The sequence below is a fragment of the Podarcis melisellensis genome (genome assembly GCF_964234715.1).
Source record: "Podarcis melisellensis genome assembly, chromosome: 4".
NCBI classification, from domain to species: Eukaryota; Metazoa; Chordata; class Lepidosauria; order Squamata; family Lacertidae; genus Podarcis; species Podarcis melisellensis.
Window position 1 is genome coordinate 65590687 of NC_138531.1, and position 19932 is coordinate 65610618.

Here is a 19932-nt window from a genome sequence, read left to right on the forward strand (position 1 = left end):
GAGGATTTGGCCTACTTGCCTAGGGTGTAGTTATCACCCTTGTTCACTTCCTTATGATATGCTTTACACCTGTGAATAGTCAGCATTCATTGGGTGTTATCTTTTATTAAGCATTGTATTCAGTGATGCCTCTCTATGGATGGAATGCACTTTGATTTGATGACGGCATCTGTCAGCAGAAGGGAGAGGGTCAGCCATTTATTGCTTTTCCCCTCTCACCACTGCAGTCTTCCCACACCCCCTAAATCTGCTCCAAAATGTTAGGTATTCCTTCAAAACAGTAAAGGAGGTGACAGAGATGCTGCAAGATGGAACAGGAACCATCAAAAATATTTTCCTCTCCATTTCACTAGCAGAAGCATCTGCTGGACCAAACAAATTTTGGTCAGAGAACGGTCCCCACTTGATACAACCCTAAGTCATTATTTGCAGAAAGCTTCCTAATGAAGCAGGTTTCTCAAAGAGAATGTGTTGGTTGTATGATTCAGCACAGCAATTCAGTGTTCTGAAGCTGAATTGGGATGTTTCCTAGCCCTTGACTGGAGCGAAAGACAGATGCTTGGATTAATGAGCACACCATATTGATAAATGATGCCTTTTGGCTGCTTGAGTTTCATTCTGTTTGTCATCATCTTGAAGTGCACTTGAGCAGAACTTTCTGCTTTGACTCCTAAACATGAACTTTGTTTACATTGACTTGTAAGGATTAATTCTGTTTTCTGAACCTTGTTCTGAACTCACAGCTAGTTCGCTGGCTCTAAATAATTCCTCCCCAAGAATACAAAGGCAAAACGGAAAAAGAGTGCCTGTTATCATGACAACAATGCATAAGTAGAAATTTCATTTATTCACCACGAAGATGAAATCTGATTAGATCCAAAAATACATAGCAGCATGTATGCTCCCTAAACATGTAATTGGTTCTTCCATTTTAATGAGGACTGCTTTACTCATTTCACTTCCTGAGTATAAATGGATGGTGTTTTTGCATGTATGTCCATACAGTGACAAGGTTGTGCTTGCAAATGTACCTAACATATGAGAAAAAGCTAAAGCATCATTATTTTATTTTTTAATAAAAAAGTTTATTCATTTATTTATTAAAAGCCCCCACCCTGCAAAGGAGAAACAACTGAATAGAGTTGTTTCTCCATTAACCTTCATTCGCAATTCAAGTCTTCTCATGCTAGCAAAACTGTAACCAAATGGCACCTCATACACACACAAGAGGGAAGTATCACTAAGATTTTCAGATACTCAATTAAAAAAAAAAAATCCTAAGGGAATGACCCAGAGTGACATAATGGTACAGAATACGTATTGACTGACTCAGAAGGAAAAAACTGACAACTAGATGAATAGGGTGGAAATAAGAGGTGCCTTTGGTTGGATTCAGCAGGACTCTTACATATTTATTTTACATTATGTTCTTATGCACATTTATCAGGAAGCCAGAATTTGCTGTGGCTCTCTCTGTGAGTGTATGCACAATTACAAACCTGAGTTTGCGACTATGTTATGTGTGAACTGACCCTGGGAGAAACAGCCTCCCATTCACATACAAACTGAAGTGAAAGCAGATTGATACCTCTATTCTGTTTTCATACCATATTTTTTTTGTCAAACTGATCCCCCCCCCCCGCACAGTAGACATTATAATCTCTCTCCTGATAGCTTGAACATTACAAAGAGTTTTACAAAAAAGGAAGGATTTGGATACAAACTATCCACTACATCACACTTTAAGTTGTCCTGTGAAAGAAATATAGATGCTCATCTTCTCAAATCAGCCTCTGTTAAAGAAAATAAAAACCCTTGATGTTCTCTGGGCAGAAGCTTTTTGCTGTTGTCTGCAAAAGGAGCTCTCACAGTTGGACATGTAATAAGATTCCTCTCAGCTGGAAGATTAATATCAGCTCACCTCACCTCTCTGGTACAGTATAGGATGAGAATAATGTACCAAGCAGAAATTTGTTTCAAACTTCTCTCAATAAATAAATGATGAATGATTATGAATAAAATCAATTTGACTTCCAAATTGCTGATCTTTCTGTCCATTTTTAATTTATACATTTTCTTCTGACAGAAATAAGCTCATGGTGCTACACACATACACTCACACACATCTATTGCATTTTTTCTGCTTATCAAGCCATCATTAATGATGCAGCCTGCACACAGTTCACAATTCTGCTCTGCTCCAAGCAAACAAAGACCTGTGCTCTCAGTGATGCAGTGAGAGCTATGCTAGGCATCTTAATCTGAATGGAATAAAGTGCACAGATTTCCTCACAGCCACAAAGAGGTCCTTCTGCTTTTCCACTGGGAACAGAAGTTTATAGAATATTTGGCCAGGGGACTGGATTAATCTGCAGATCAGAAACCAGCAGATAAGTTATTTAAAATATGGTAAATCCATCTTGTGGACTCTTTAAGTTGCCATGGAAATTCATAATTTATTAAAGTTAGGGGAAAACTTGTTTCGAAAAAGTAAGTTTGGATACGTTTCCCCAAAGGTGGAAACTTTTACTCTCCTTTTTAATAGGCCTTGTTCCTTAGCCATATCAAAGAGAATAAAATGATGAGTAAAATTATATGTCAGTATTGTCAGATATAGCCATTGTAAAAAGCAACTTACACTTTCTCAGATCACCTCAATAGAAGGACCAAGCAAAGCACAGTCAAACAACTGGAGTTGGAGTTTAATTTATATGCTGCCTCCCACATATTAAATTGTGTGTGGCTTAACCAATATCAGCAAACAACAACAACAACAACAGAATAAAAATATATGCCAAAATACAACAATGCATTTCAAGATATAACATCATTGTTTCAAAAATATTTTCCAGCCATGATTAAAGGAAAAACATTTGCATATAGATAAAGGCTAATACTGAGCTGAAATCTCTCCCTGTTCCCAATTTTTCAAAAAAATAATATTTAAAAAATTATTCCCCTGGAAAAATGGGAGCATTTTTTCCCTGCTGCTTCCTTGGGGTGGAGGAAATGGGAAATTGCTGAAATGATTGGGAAGGTGTTGCCATTTACCTTGCTGACTCCTGTTGAGAAGTGTAGCTGGCAGGAAGTTGAGAAGAGTGTTGTGCCGTTTTCTGCTGGCCACAGTTTTCACAATGCATTAGGAATGATGTGGCACACAATTACTCCCAATGCATTTCAGGAAGGGTAGCTAGTGGGAAGCTGCAAAGAGAGAATGCAAGGCTTTTTTTAAAAAAAAAGAACAAAAACAAAATAAAATATAAGAAAAATGAAAGGCGGAAACAAAACTCTAATAAGTTAAATAAGTTAGGTGAAAATTCTGAAGAATTTATTTTCCCTCCATGATTTTCTTGCAGAGGTTTGGTTGGAGATGCTCCAGACCTGTGAGTGAGCAACTAAATGCTACTTTCATTCTGCTTTATCACTAAATTGCTTCACTTTTCCACCTCAAGCTGTCAGAGTCTTGCTGGCATAAGGGTTATAGCTGCTTTAACCTCCCATCACAACAAGGATATTGATACCCCAGAGTAATGCTTCATTCTCTGCCACTGTCATTTTGTGCTTTACCCGGTGAAAGGGTTTTCTGGAGCAATCCAATCTCACACAATAGATGTAACTTGAGGATAGGATCACCTTTGCAAGGCATTCATTGAATGGCAGCATCATTATTACCATCTGATAGAAAAGAGCTCCAGATAGAATCCTCTGCTTTCAAGAGATTTTCAGCACATGGAACATGTGAATTCTAGCAAGCCTGATTTCTATATTAATTACACTAAAAGAAAGGATTTTGGGAGGCCTTTGTATATCTTCATCTCCACAAGCAGGAACAAACGATTTTGATCAAAGGTTGGTTTACAGGCACAGATGAATAGCATGAAAAATTTATGCAAGATATTCAGTCAAGGAGGAACCAATGAAATCTTTATGTGAAATCGCAGAATAGAAGACGTCAGTATTAACCATATAAACTCTTCTCTTGCCACACATCTAATTATTCTGAAAACTTGAAGCATGCAATTTGTTTTCAAATTAAAGATAACTTTAGCCTGCAACCCTATGCAAACCTATGTGAGAATCATTCCCATCAAACTCAGTGGAACATACTTCTGAGTAAACTTAAAATGTAGAAACCTATACACAAGGAATGATGGACTGTTGCCCTCCAGACTACAACTCTCATAATCCCTGACCATTGGTCATGTTAGCTGGCAATGATGGGAGCTGTAGTCCAACAGCATGTAGGGCGGGGGCACAGGTTCCCTACCTGTACCATACATACTTAACTGGAAATCAGTTCCATTAGATTCAAGGGGGCAAGGTTTTTAGCAGATGCAATATAAATTTAGTTCAGTTCACCTCTAAAAGTGGCTCTAGCTAATTTGCCTTTCCCTAAACAACACAGGAACCAAAATGGAACGACCCCTTGAAGCTTCCTCTTCTCTTATTTTTGCAGTTCAGTTCTATACCCAAGAAATGTGTACCAAAATTCATTTACTTTTTATCATGTAAGTTTTACGTAGTTCTTAACTTGTCTGTTATTTCTCCACAGGGAAGAACCAGAGGGCAGGGACTCTCTTAATACTGATGTTTGTAAGCTGCTTTGAGAGCTTTTAGTGGCACGATGCCACAAGCAAGCAAATAAACAAATTGTGCATAAAAATACAATCGATTAGTGAAAATAATAAAATGTATGCTGCAGAAAATAGATTACAAAAATGTATATATTGCACTAAAACGCTGATGAATTTTCACATGAACTTAAAAAAATAATAATAATCGCAAACTTGTGTGGAGGACTGAACTTATGATTTGAAAAAGAAGAAACTGAGAGGAACCAAAATTTACCGATTCATCCATCCCAGCCCCAGCCAGCATGGGGATTAATGAGATAATCATTAATCAAGGGATTATGAGATTTGTAGTCCAGCAACATCACGAGGGCACCACATTGGGTACCCCAGGTTAATGCTGCAGAGATATTCTTCCGTCATGTCTAGAAACCTTGAGCAAAAGGCTTGTGTCAGTGGTTTTCAACCAGTGTGTCATGGCACCCTGGGGTGCCTTGAATGATGGTCAGGGGTGCCGTGGGCAACACTGGCCTCTGTCAATGTTTCCTTCCCTCCCTCCTCTGAAGCCCCTTTGCATATCTGCCTCCCCAAGGCATGCACAGATTTCTTGTTGCAGCAGCCATGGCTACAAGCTTCCCAAGTGAATGGTGCCTCTGGGGCTGGCCAGGAGCTGAGGTGGTCTTGGAGTAAGCAAGCAAGTGGGTGAGGGAACCCAGCCAGCCAGTCCACAAGCCCTTGTTGCTGGGAATGGACAGACAAGTGGGAGGCCGGGCAGGCAAGCAGGGTCTGGGGGCATCCTCTTTGGTGCAAAGTGAGGAGGCACCTTTCTTTGGCATGGAGGAGGGGAGACCAGGAGTAGTGGCAGCGGCTGCCTGGAGGACTCCCAAGGAGAGGGGAGGGAAGAGGAGGCTGGGGAAACACTCCACAAAGGGAGGGTGCTTGAGAAAGGGTGAGAGGCTGCCATCTCTGCAGGCAAGGGGTAACATAACTGGGCTCCTGAGCCCCACAGGAGTGCCGCAGAAAGATGGTAGTTGGTCAAGGGAGCTGTGGATTCAAAAAGGTTGAAAACCTCTGGCTTATGTAATTCTGGCACCCATTAAAAAACTCTTCTGAGAACATAGAGAATGGCACCATGTCTTATATGGGGAATACCTTCTAAAAATATTGCACTCTATAAGATGGTGGTTGCATACTGCCTTCAAACATAGTTGGGTATATACTGGAGTTGTGCCCAGAAGAAGTGACTAATATGTACTGCCTGCTGAGGCTACAAAACATCCGAGTCAGAAATGTGTTTTCAGCAGTCCATCAATAATTCAGCAATCACTGAATGAAGCTGTATCCTCTGACCTGGCAATGTAGTAGAAAATTGCCTTTGCCCACCCTGATTCAGATAGTTCCCATTGGACACGTGCCATGGTCTTCACTTCCAGTAACCATTAATCTGTCCGGAAAGGAAGAAATAAAAGGAACAGCTCGCATCAGCCTCAAAGTAAGGAATCCTAATGGCTGTCAAATATTCACAGTAATTCTCAGAACTTTGGCACCATTTGTTTTACGCCAGATTAATGGAAGCAAGGAGTAAGGTTAGGGTGTGAGAAGCAGCAGTCAGACACAGTGGCAGAAAAAAGTCTTCCTTGTTTAGAGAGAACTGAATGGAAGGGACTAAGGCGCCTTACAAAAGAACCTTTTGCTATATTGATACCTGCACAATCAGCTCACCTGGCACAGATTCCCTCTGTTGAAGTAGGTTATTCCCCCAACTGACAGTGCTGGCAACAAACCAAATTTAGTTTGGTTTATAGGCTGCTGGTAGGCTGTATAAAATACACCACAAACATTTATGAAACATCAAATACAGGAGAGAAATAGCAAGGCAGTTTGAAACGGATACAATCATATACAAAATCTAAATTAACACGCTGAAAAATAAATAGCCTACTGAACTAGTTCTGGTCTTGCTACACTCCAATGGGGCCAATCACATTTAAAATATGATTAAGAAACCTTGAGGGGGTGGGAGTTCTCACTAGGTGAGATGGTTTGTAGGTGGTTCCGTTACCTGGCATCCAGGCATCAGCAAAGGGTAAATGCTTAGGTGTGGCAATGATGGTAAGTTCTCTTCCAAGTCTTCTGGGTGCTCTAGCTGCTAGTTCTAGTCTTGCTGGTGCTGAGTAGGCCACTTTAAATGGCTCTCTGAGAATTATTTTATGCTGCATCTGACCTTCTCATACGCTTGATGTAAAGTGAGACTGCATCTGTTATCAGTGGCGGAGCTACACGTTCTGGCACCGGCAGCAGAGAACAGGCAGGGCCGTGGCTGGCACATGTCCTGGGGGGGGGCATGGTGCACCTCCCGGAGGTGTGGTGCGCCGGCACCCTGTCAGGGATGTCACCCAGGGGCGACCGCTCCCCCTGCCCCCCTTCATCCACCAGTGTCTGTCATGGATGCTTTAGTTGAGATTCCTGTATTGCAGGGGGTTAAATAGATGACCCTTAAGGATATCTTTCAATTCTATGAAGTACATGAACATGCTGGGAAAAAGCAACCTTCGTACGCATGATCACTGCAAGATTCGTCTTGTGCAGTATTTTACTGATGCACATTGGTCAAGCACCACACATAAGTAATTTTGGGATAACCAATTGTACAATTTCACAAAGTTTCTCCTTTCTTCCATGAATAGTTTTATCAATGTGCCTGTGTGTATTCTTAGTACAGAAAGGTGGGAGAAGAATGGAAACTTGGATAAAATTTGCATTTAACGCACTCTGTACACTGCTTAAAAAATGCAGGCACCACTTAGAAGCTATACTGTTGAAGTAAATAAAATAAATGGTCAGATATAAAAACAGGAAGAACTGAGCATATCTAATACATCAATTCTGCATTGCAAAACATTACCAGACAGTTCTGAATCCGACAATTTTGGTATACATTTGAATAGGGAGAAATATGGGGGCATTTGAAGGTGAGGTGGTTTGGAGTAGTGAGAGCTTTGATGTTTTGGGACTTCAACTGAACCAATGTCTGACTTCTCAGGATCTGTCCCTGCCAATTGGCCCCAAAGTTTAAAAGTCACTCCTATCTTAAATAAAGAGTTGTTAATGAAAAATTGAAACAGCAACAGTAATGCCTACATCTACTACTGCCACAACTACCACATTTATTTGGCATTGTACAAAACATTTTCTGCCTGATATTTAAGGAAAATAGTCTTGCAGTACTATATAATTTGGGGATTATCCTTGCTAGGCATAGATTGAATACACTTAATGGGGATTTGCTTATGTGTACATTTTTATTGTAAAAAAAAAAATCATAATCTCTGGATGACTGACAGTTTAATCTCAAACTCCATGTACAATTCTGTTGCTTGGACAACCACTATTTCTATGAAACAGTAAACAGATTCTAATTTTCATTTTGAAAACTGGCCTTTTAAACATATTCCCTTCCTAATTACCTACCACAATTTTATTTTCTCTCTTCAACTAGATTCATTCTTTGCTTCTACATTTCTTTCTGATCCTGAATTGTCTGTGGAAGAAAAAAGAATGTGAAACATTTGGACTGTGCAATATAGAAACAGTTTCCTGCATTAAAACACATTCTCTGCATACTTTAAGGAGAAGGCTATTTTGCCCCAAGTCCTAGTGGGGATTACTGGAGGAACCCCATTTTTTCTTTTCTTTCTCATATTTTCTCTTACAACAGTCATCATACAGTAACCATCACCAGTCCCTAATGAAGTACTCTATATGCAGTAACCTAATAAAGATAAAAGGCTCCATCAAACATTATCTGAGTTATGTATTATCCAAGTCATGTTTTCCCTTACTTGTGCCCTTGTTAAAGACAAGTCTGTCAACTTTATTCATGATTTCAGCAAGAATTTAAGGGCATCTCCCACTCTTGAGACCATAACTGATAAAGATGCAGGAGAACCCCACCTTAGGTTTTCTCTCTCTCTCTCTCTCTCTCTCTCTCTCTCTCTCTCTCTCTCTCTCTCTCTCTCTCTCTCTCTCTCCTTTTCCCAAGCTGTGTCCTTAGCTCACTTAGTATGGCAGTGCGCATAGTGTTGTTATGTGAAATCACTCGCTGTTTTCAGACCTTTCCACTCCTCACACGACAGGGTAAGCTGAGGATGAAGTTTTAGCCTGGACTTTGAATTGCCGTGCTTCTATGCATACAGAAAAATATATTTTCTTCTTCTTTAAATGAAATGAAGGACTAGACAGATAGATAATATCAAGGGGAAATCAATGCCTAACCACGCACTGGTAGCAGATGACAGGGTGCGGCAGCAGCTGTTACCTTACCTCCTGGCAGCAGAGTCACTGCTGTTTCTGGGAGGGGGAGTGCAATGGGCAAAGTGGCAGGGAGACTGGCATTATGCAATCACACCAGTGGAGCCCGTGCAGCAGTCCCAGACCTTGCCCCTCCCACTTTCCCTTCTGGTAATTTGCAGTGACTCCGCTGATGAGTGGTCAAGTAAGACCCCCCCCCCATCTCGCCACCTGCTTCTGCCAAAGGGTTATTTAGTGAATTAATTGGCTGACAACCAGCTGTTGCCCTCCACAAGTTATTGGACTGCAGCTCCCATAATCCCTGACCACTGGCACCATTGGCTAGGTCAGGTGGGAGTTTGCCATCCGTCTTCTACAAGACATAAAGGTGCTGGATTCTAATCCTCATGGGTGCCCGGAGCTCCTAGGTGCACACACTTTACAGTTAAATTGAACAGATGGTGAGGGAGATGTTTATGCATTCAGAATAAAGTGACTGAGCAGCTCTTCCTGTTTCCTGTAGTGCCTTCAAAAGCCGAACCCCATCTCAGTTTGGGGTTGGGTGACTTAAAGAGATGCACAAAAAAGAACAGTAGTATCTAAACTAGGAGCCTGCACGAATAAGTGAGATAAACTGAATTCCTGATCTTTATCGCCATTTATCTCTGCACTTATTTTCCTTGGCTCCTATTTGAATATAGGTTGCCTAGCTAGTACTCTTCCTTCAGCCATCTAGCTTCTAGGTGTCTTGTATGTTAGCTGCCCTGCCCATCTTCTAGGTGCTTCTAGGCTCTTGCTATTTTCCAGTAGGATTCAATTGCACCCAGGCTGCACAATGAAAGCGGATTTGGTGCTCTTGTGTAACAAACCACCTTCACTCCAAAATTGGATTTTTTGAAATTAGTGATTGGAAAATGCACTGGAAACCTCTCTGCAACTAAATCAGAATGAATGGTCGATAATCAGGCCATCTTTAAATGATTGAAGAAGATGATTTCTTAGTTCCCACCTGATCATACACAGTGATTGTTGACAATAAAACAGGGGTGAGCATTTAATCCCAGCCAGACTAACAATGCCCTATTCTCTCTGAAAAGCTAGGAGCTATGAGAATCAGGAAGCTAAGAACTTTATTGACTAGAAGATGTCATCACCCCAGCTCAGCAATTCTGCAATGCAGTGTGAAACATACTCAATACAATACAGTGCAATAACAATTGTCCAAGTGGACTCCTCCCACTTGCTCCTGTCAATCACAACATTGTCAAATGATTGGTGCACTTATTACAAGCCAATATGCACAGCAGAGCAAAAACCTCTCTATCCTGCTGTGAAGGATATCCTGTGAAGGGACAGAAAACAATGCATCAGTTTTATTATCACTGCTATGATAAAGACAATTACTGAAACTTATATTGATTGATGTCATGTTCCATTAAAAAAAAACTATTATGCAAAAGCAATCTGGCATAGCCCAGGAAAAAATAATTTAAAAACTCTTTTAATTTAGAAGATAAATTGTCAACAGATATTATTAATACAAGCAAATAAAGTACTCACATGATTAAGGTACTCTTTGGTGACAAAATGATTAAGTGTTTTATGCAAGAGAGGAAGTCATTGAATCCCTTCATATTAGTGCAGAGTAAAACAGAGTTGTAATAAAAAAGATTGGCCACAATCCAATCTTGACTTTAGCATATTTAACACCTCTTTGGATTGCAGTTAATACCTCTTGAGGGGGAAAAATGGAAATAAACTGTTTTACCCCAGTCTTAAACATATTATTAGATGAGATAGGTCCTGATATACTGCTAAACCATACTGCAACAACAATTGTCTAGGGCAGGCATGTCCAACAGGTAGATCACTGGATGTCTGTGGTAGATCACTGGTAGATCATTGGCTCCCCCCAAAGAAGCTGAACAACTGTGGCTCCCCTAAAAAAAGCTCAACATTTTACCTCCTTGCTGAAAACTCAACAACTTTGACCTGAACCCCCAAAAAGGGGGTAGATCACTGCCAGTTTTTAACTCTGTGAGTAGATTGCAGTCTCTTGGGAGTTGGCCACCCCTGGTCTAGGGAATGGGCCACAGATCAGTTTTGATCCTCTGTCTGAAAGTCTTTAAACAGTAGCTACAGGGAACCTAAAGGAGAGGAAGAAACTCATGGAAATCCCGAAACCCACTCAGTAGACTGATTAATCTTGCTTTATATAAAGATCATTATATAGTAATGCTGCACACATCTGAACCTTTTTAAAAATTAAAAAATAGATTTTATTTTCATTCAGAAACAGTGCATTAAAACCAAAACAACATAAACCAACATTTATATTACATAAGCATACACAAGAACATAAGAAACATAAGAAGAGTCTGCTGAATGGAGCCAATGGCCCATCTAGTCCAGCATCTTGTTCCCACAGTGGCCAACCAGATGCCTGTGGGGAACTCTCAAGAAGGACCCAAGCACAAGAGCACTGTCTCCTCCTGTGGTTTCCAGCAGCTGGTATTCAGAAGCATTGCTTGCCTCTGATCATGTAGGCTGAGCATAACCAGTAGATACTGATAACCTTGCCTTCCATGAATTTCTCCAATCCTCTTTTAAAGTTATCCAAGCTGGTGGCCATCACTGTCTCTTGTGGGAGTGAGTTCAATAGTTTAACTATGTGCTGTGTGAGTATATAAAGAACCTTCCCTCAAAAAATGAAATGAAAAATGAAAGAAAGAACTGCCACCCCACCCCAGGCTGTGAATACCACCAGGGGGAACACATACTTTGTACATAAAGCCTAGATCTTGCCATTCAAACCCACATTAAAAAACATTGGGGGGGGGGGAAGGATAGAACATGCTGTAAGCCACACTAAGTAGAGACACAGCCTTGCCTACAATAGCATACTTCATCAAAAGTACAGATGAGAGAAAGTTTGCTCAGCTTACCAGGAGATATGAAATCTCCCACAAAGGAGGTTCTCCTGTTTTTTCGTCTAATTGTGATTCCAGCAGAACTGCATGAGTAAATTGGTATCTGAAGAAGCGTGCATGCACATGAAAGCTTATACCAGAACAAACTTAGTTGGTCTATTGGACTGGACTTTTTTTGTATTTTTTCATTTTTATTTCGACTGCATTCGTAAAAACAGTTTAAATATTTTAATGGAAGGTTTATGAGAATATGATATAATAATATAACATAATACTAGTGGTAAAAAAATAATAATCAAAAGCTTCCAAAGGATTCTTAAGCAGCATGTTTTTAAATCTCAAGATTATTACTGAAAGGATGGTGTTTGTCCTATGATAGAGACAAATTCAAGAGAAAGGAATTGTGTTGGTAATTTCCCAAAAATCTTTGGGCACTGACCCTCGTATTTTTAGATGGTTGTTCCTCATGAGCTTACAAGGAATCACTAATTTAGAAAGAATATCTGGCCTATTTCAAATAAAGGAGCATTTATTTAATTTTTTTAAAATGCAAGATGCAACACTTAGTGCTCCTCATTTTTCTTGAACACCGTTTTGAACACTTCAGATATCCATTGCCACCTCTATTAGAAAGAGAGAATAGCTATACAAGTGGCATCAAATTTGAGAATACTGAATGGATTAAGGGTTTTCATTCTTATCATTTAAATGTTTAGCTGCTGGAGCAGTTGTATGCAAAATTAGCTACCTGTCTCTTGTCAAATTAGAAACTTCAGGATAAAAAGGCACCATTTGTTGAGCCATATGGGGACTGGAAGGCTCACTGGTGATACATTAACCTTTTATCCCTGAGACTTGAAGTTCAGATATTTTATGTGAAGAATATGGAAATACAGTAAACCACTGTCATGCATATGATGATTAAATAGGAAAAGAGCAGCTGCAAATTAGCTCTTACTGAACCATGGTCAGTATGTGCTAAGTTTATGGTTACAACTATTTTATCGTTAGTCCCTACTGGGAATTTACCAGAATGGCAGATAGAGTTTGATTTGAACAGCATGGTGTGTTGCAGAAATATCTTTCAAATTGCTTTCTGGAGAGAAGAACAACGGGGCAATGATTGGTGATCAAATTATAATTGTAAAGAGATTAAAGAATAGCAGTTTTTATTTATTTATTGCATTTATATACCACCCAAGTAACTTAGTTCTCTGGGCAGTTTATGTTGTTGTTGTTGTTTAGTCGTTTAGTCATTTCTGACTCTTCGTGACCCCATGGACCAGAGCACGCCATTTTACAAAATATAATCCCAAGGTTTAAACAGCTAAACCAATTACGAATCACACAAAACAGAAACAAAACAAAACAAAAAACCTAGTATGGATGCAGCTGCTAAAAGTCTAAAATCAACATTAAAACCAAGAATAATAATTTGATAATAATTTTGTGCAAAAAACTAACAGTACCAGTAAAAAAACACACACCACTGTAACTAACAGGACTGGAAGAACAAGAAGTCATCTCATAGTGCCTGAACGATTATAGAAAGGGCGTCAGGTGAGCCTCACTAGAAGGGCATTCTATGTTCACTGCATCACTGATCTGCTCAGTGGTACCACCAACCCTTGGTGTGAAATTCTCTTTCAACTAGCACCCACAAAACAAATTATTTATTCTCCTACATGTCTCCTTCACTTCTCCCAGACTATGACTGCCTAGGATTAGACAGAGTGAGGTGTCAGGCAGTTAATTTGGGGTGCCATGAAAGGAAAGCAAGTGGTTAGTTCTTTAATTTCTCCTGGTATTTTCTACTTCTACAATTTGCGCTTGGTGGGATTTTCTGCCTTGGGGCCAAACTAATTTTACATTGACTTGATGGGATTGGTGGCGAGGGGGCACCCTTTGCTTTTCTGCCTCAGGCAGCAAAATGTCTCTCTTTCTGTGTTACATAGTGTGCATGTACTCCTCAATAACAGTGAAGGTATAAGTCAAACAAGAATGTGGAAATCCACAAGATATAAAAATGAGATTTCCAAATTCCAAAAAATTGAAATTGAAATTCAATTGAAAATGAAAAATGTTGGTGTGAATGCCTATCAGAAAATTTGTTTTAGTTCTTCTGTATAAATGTACCATGATTTTATTTTATTTTTTTAAAAAACCAGTATCTTTTCTGTTTATGTCAGCTAACAGTATTGCTGGCAGTTGCAGGAGTCATAACTCTACAGATAATAAATAAACTGGTGAGGTGGGTGAGAAAGAAATACTATCTGATTAGTGTTGTGAACGAGTGGCATTTTCTGGACAGAGGTGACATTTTATGAGTTGGAGTGCTAGCAAGTATTGTGTAGGCTGCTGTGAGAGCTTTTGTAAAATCCATATGTCTAACACAGTTGCTTTGAGAAAGAAAAGATGTTTATCAAATCACAAGCTGAAGAGCTTATCTAAAGTCATTGTATCTTCTTGAAGCTTTCAAAACTGTGTGTATGGATATCCTCTGGGATTCACCTGTACCTTTCCCCCTTTGGTTTGATGTGCCAAAAAGAAGTTTTGCAAATATGAATCATTAATTCAGCCACCTTCCTTGTTTTGTTTGCTTTGCTCACTGCTAAGGCATAAATTAAAAAGCAGGGGGCATTTTGCCAAGTATTAAGGAGATATTTAATATATTGGCAAGAACTTGGATATATTCCTTAAATAGGGTTGCCATATTTCAAAATGTAAAAACCTGGACACCTCGAAAGTTGTTGAGCTTTTTTTTTTTTTTATTCTGCGTTTGAAATCCCTGTAATGTGCAGGAAAGTCTGGACGGATGGCAGTCCTACCTTAAAGTATGAGAGTCTTTTAAGGGAATGGTCAAGTTCTCAGCTCATGTTTTCTATAATACTTAGAATTTCTTTGGAGAAAACAAAACTAGTATTAAAAATCAAACCTATAATCCTACTACCCACTGAACTCTTGCATGTCTAAACTTGTTCTGCATGACTCCTAAAGCCTGGAACTCTCTGCAGAGGAAGAAAAACTGAGAGGGTGGGGACCAAATATGTCCATGATATAGTAGAACTCGTTACTCAACCAGAATCTGGACAGGAGACCTATGTACATCTGACTGGTTGGAATGTTTCCCAAAATAACCCAGGACATACCACTTTTTGAGAAGAGCTTTTCTGGATCAAAGACCAAACAACACTCTATTTCCCATAATGGTTTACCAGATGCCTATGGGAAGACCATGAGCAGTGCTCTTGGTGGCACTGTGGGTTAAACCACAGAGCCTAGGACTTGCTGATCAGAAGGTCGGTGGTCCGAATCGCCACGACGGGGTGAGCTCCCGTTGCTCGGTCCCTGCTCCTGCCAACCTAGCAGTTCAAAAGCACGTCAAAGTGCAAGTAGATAAATAGGTACCGCTCCGACGGGAAGGTAAATGGCGTTTCTGTGTGTTGCTCTGGTTCACCAGAAGCGGCTTAGTCATGCTGGCCACATGACCCGGAAGCTGTACGCCGGCTCCTTCGGCCAATAAAGCGAGATGAGAGCCGCAACCCCAGAGTCGGTCACAACTGGACCTAATGCTCAGTGGTCCCTTTACCTTTACCTTTACTATTCTTCAAAAGTGGTATTCAGAGGAATGGTATACTATCTGGAGATAGTATAAAGTTATCTTGACTAGCAGACAGCAATAGGATCCAGATCTGTTTGAAAATTTCATACCAGGTGGACACAGTTCTTCCTAGTGCCTTTCTAGGACCTCACAATTAAAGGCATAGTGAAATGTCCGTGGCTTGATAACCCCTGTATGGAGTCATATCAGAGACATTGGGCTTGATTGATTGGGCAGGCACCCTGCTGAGATCCTCAAGCTACGTGTGAATGGGCTGGCACACATAGTAAATTTATGCAGAGGTGAATTATCTAGCTAACTAAGCAAAACCATTTGAAGGCATGGTTTGGTCATGGAGGGCACAAGGCATTTGAAGGGGGGGCAAGTGTTGGCTGATGGGGTTGCCCTGATAAGAACACAGGCTGCTTACGACTCCAGGGGTGACTGTCCACTCAGCACTTGCATGGGGCTGGCTTTGGGATCTCCAACCATCACTGAAAAGTGAGGGCAGGAAATCCCCTTCTCCTTCTAGTACCATATAGGGATGGAATGAGACTGCTGGTCTCATCTTGCAGTCCTCGATGGTTCTGATAGAGAAGGGTTTTACTCACAGCCTAAGTGCCATATCAAACAGGCCTAAGCATGTTCAAAAAACTTCTTTAAGTAAAGCCTTCTGTGAACTGGGATGGATTTTTTTCAATGAGCAGAATGTAGGCCTTTAATTTTTCTTTTGCAAGCCAGAAAGAAACCAAGGGAGAGTCAGTGCAAATTATTCAGCTCAGCTCAATTTGGCATATAGTATGTATTCTGCTGTGTGTACTCTGCTGTTTAATGACTTACTTTGGTAGAATCTCTCAAACTGAACACATGTTGGGGAGGGCAACTCTCTGCTTACTTCACATGCACTAGTTTGTTGGAAATACGTTTCCATAGCTGCAGGCCATATAATTTTTTTTTTTTGCCTTATTCTCAGCTCAATTAAGATGTGACATATTTTTCCTGTTCAGCGGTTTCCTTTTATCTCCATTCCTTCTCATGTTTCTATGGTTTTTGGTTTTTGGTTTTTTTCTCTTTCTTGCGATGGGCCACTGCTGAATACTGATGAGGGAAAAATTACTGTTAACTGCCATGGAAATATGTAAATTGTGTGCAGCCTGATAATTATATATATATATATATATATGCAGGTTTTGGTGTCCTCGGGTGTCTTCCCGTGTAAAAGTTGGGGTGTCTAGGCGACGTTTCGACGAGGTCTCACTCGTCATCTTCGTCGAAACGTCGCCTAGACACCCCAACTTTTACACGGGAAGACACCCGAGGACACCAAAACCTGCATTCCTGTACCCGTGAAAATCTACGAAATGCCCAGAACATTGGAGGCTATACACCACACCCCCTCAACAGTATTTATAGGAACTCAAACACTGAGATCCTGCTCTGTTCCAGTAACAAGAAGCCGAAAGCACCAGCCTGAAGATGACGAGTGAGACCTCGTCGAAACGTCGCCTAGACACCCCAACTTTTACACGGGAAGACACCCGAGGACACCAAAACCTGCATATATATATATATATATATATATATATATATATATATATATATATATATATATATTCCAATATATATTTCCACTAAGGGGTTGGGTAAAATTTGGAATGGAAACTTCCTCACAATGTTATTTAGGCCCAAGTTGTTCTATCCTTTTATGAATTTCTGTTAGCCACAACTCCCTGATGAATATTTCATCATTTGTCTATTTTTTATTTCCTCCCTAGCATTATCTGGTCACAACTTCAACTGCTCCTCAGTGCTGCCTAAAGAAAAAGCACCTCCTTAGGGCATCATACTCAAATATGCTTGGGGTCTTTGGACTAAATTGTTTCGGGCATGGATCACACAGTCCAGCTTGGGTAGCTCTGTTGGTTAGAGCATGGTGCTGATGAAGCCAAGGTTACAGGTTCAATCCCTGTACAGGACAGCTGCATATTACAGGGGTACCCCAGTTTTTGAACATCTCAGAGTCTAACATTTCGGTTTTCGAATGCCGAAAACCCGGAAATAAATGCTCCCGTTTTTGAACATGCCTCAGAAGTCGAACAGCTTCTGCTGAGTCCCCCCCACCCATTTTTCTCTATTGAATTTGCAGACCGCCCTTTGCACCTCAGTTTTCAAATGTTTCAGAATTCAAATGGTCTTCCGGAATGGATTGGGTTCGAAAACCGAGGTACAGCTGTACTCCATTGCAAGGGGTTGGACTAGATGATCCTCACAGTTCCTTCCAACTCTACAATTCTATGATTCTAAGACACAAATACCTAGGAAACACATGCAAGGTCACACAAAGTACACAGTGTAGAAAAAGCAATTGATGTCATATGACGTCAGTTGACAGGCATCTAAAAATGGCTCCACTGGCCAGAAGGAGAGGCTTGGAGGGCCTAATCAGGCTTGCGGACTGGAGTGTACCCATTGCTGGTCTGGTGTGACATCATATGATCCATCCTTGTTATTCCATTAGCCAACTAGTACATTCTTAAGAGCCAATTTATCCATGCCCTTAATTCTGTACTTCAACTGTTCTTTAATATCAGCGGGATTCTTGGTTATTATGCTTGAAAACTTTGCAAGGATTTACAGGCTGAATATTATTATTTACAGTAATTAGGTATAACTGGGTATGAAATCAGCACTGAATGGAAGTCTGCTTTAGGTTGGTTTTTGTTAAAGTTTTCTAAGAATCTCCCATTCCACAAAAAATAATAATACTTAGAGCAAAACTATGGAACGGAGATACAGACAACAGCCCCTTAAAGAATATAGCCAACTTCTAGAATGTTATTCTTATTTCAGACCTTACAGATTTTGGACAAGATGGACTGTTTCAAGAAGTGGCAGAAAGACATATCTAAATTTGTCTGGCAGGGCAAAAAGCCCAGAATAAAATTTAAGATTTTAACTGATGCAAAAGATAGAGGGGGCTTTGCCCTGCCGGACTTAAGACTCTATTATGAATCAGCAGCTTTTTGCTCGTTGAAACACTGGTTACTTCTTGAAGACACAAACATTTTGGATTTGGAGGGGTATGATAATAACTTTGGTTGGCATGCATATTTATGGTACGACAAGGCAAAGGTGTATAAAAGTTTTAAAAACCATATTGTCAGGAAAGCATTATACAATGTTTGGACTAGATATAAAGACTTGTTGGAAAGTAAGACTCCCAGGTGGTTGTCACCAATGGAAGCTAAGGCGGTGAAAAAACTTAATATAGATTCTAATTGGCCAAAATACTGTGAAATCCTAGAACAAGATGGTGAGAAGCTTAAACTTCAGAGTTATGAGAAATTAAAGTTCAAAGTTCGAGATTGGTTACATTACCATCAGATAAATGAGACATTTAAGCAGGACAGGAAAATAGGATTTCAGAAGGAGAGGTCAAAATTAGAAACAGAACTGTTAGAACCCAATACTAAGAATTTGTCAAGAATGTATAACTTGCTGTTGAAATGGAATACACAGGATGAAACAGTGAAATCAGCTATGATTAAATGGGCACATGATATCGGTCATGATATTATGTTTGCTGACTGGGAACAGTTATGGACCACTGGTGTTAAATTTACGGCATGTAATGCCTTAAAAGAAAACATAATGAAAATGATTTACAGGTGGTACATGACCCCAGTCAAGCTTGCAAAAATTTACCATTTGCCCAATAATAAATGCTGGAAATGTAATGAGACTGAAGGTACCTTTTACCACCTTTGGTGGACCTGCCCAAAGATTAAAGCCTTTTGGGAAATGATCTATAATGAAATTAAGAAGGTCCTTAAGTGGACTTTTCCTAAGAAACCTGAGGCTTTTCTCCTGGGCATGGTTGGCCAATTGGTGTCAAAGAAGGATAGGACTTTTTTTATGTACACTACCACAGCAGCAAGAACTCTTCTGGCAAAGTATTGGAAGATGCAAGAACTACCTACTCTGGAAGAATGGCAGACAAAGGTGACAGACTTCATGGGACTGGCAGAGATGACCGGCAGAATCCGGGACCAGGGGAAAGAGACAGTGGAAGAGGACTGGAAGAAATTCAAAATATATCTTAAAAACTGTTGTAAAATTGAGCAGTGTTAAGATGTCAAGGGGTAAGAAGTAGAGAATTACAGCTGTAACTAATAAGTTTAAGGAAATTTAATGAAAGGGAACTAATAGACAAATTGACTAAAGGGTTGCTAAAGAATTGCAGAATAAGGATGCAGCGAAAGGGAGGTATGGGGAAGTCGGAGGAAAGAAGGTGTATGAAATTAAGGTAATGAAATTATATATGTTTAATGTTTTGTATGTTTTTGTTTTGTGTTGTGTTTGTTTTTTATTATGTGTTTGAAAAATGAATAAAAATTATTTTAAAAAAATAAAGAATATAGCCAACTTCTTTTTAATGTACTATCGTTTTGAAAACCAGATTTCACAATGTCTCTGTAATGTTTAAAACATCTCAGACACTTTTCACTCCTCCAGCATTCTCTGCATAATTTTCACTGTT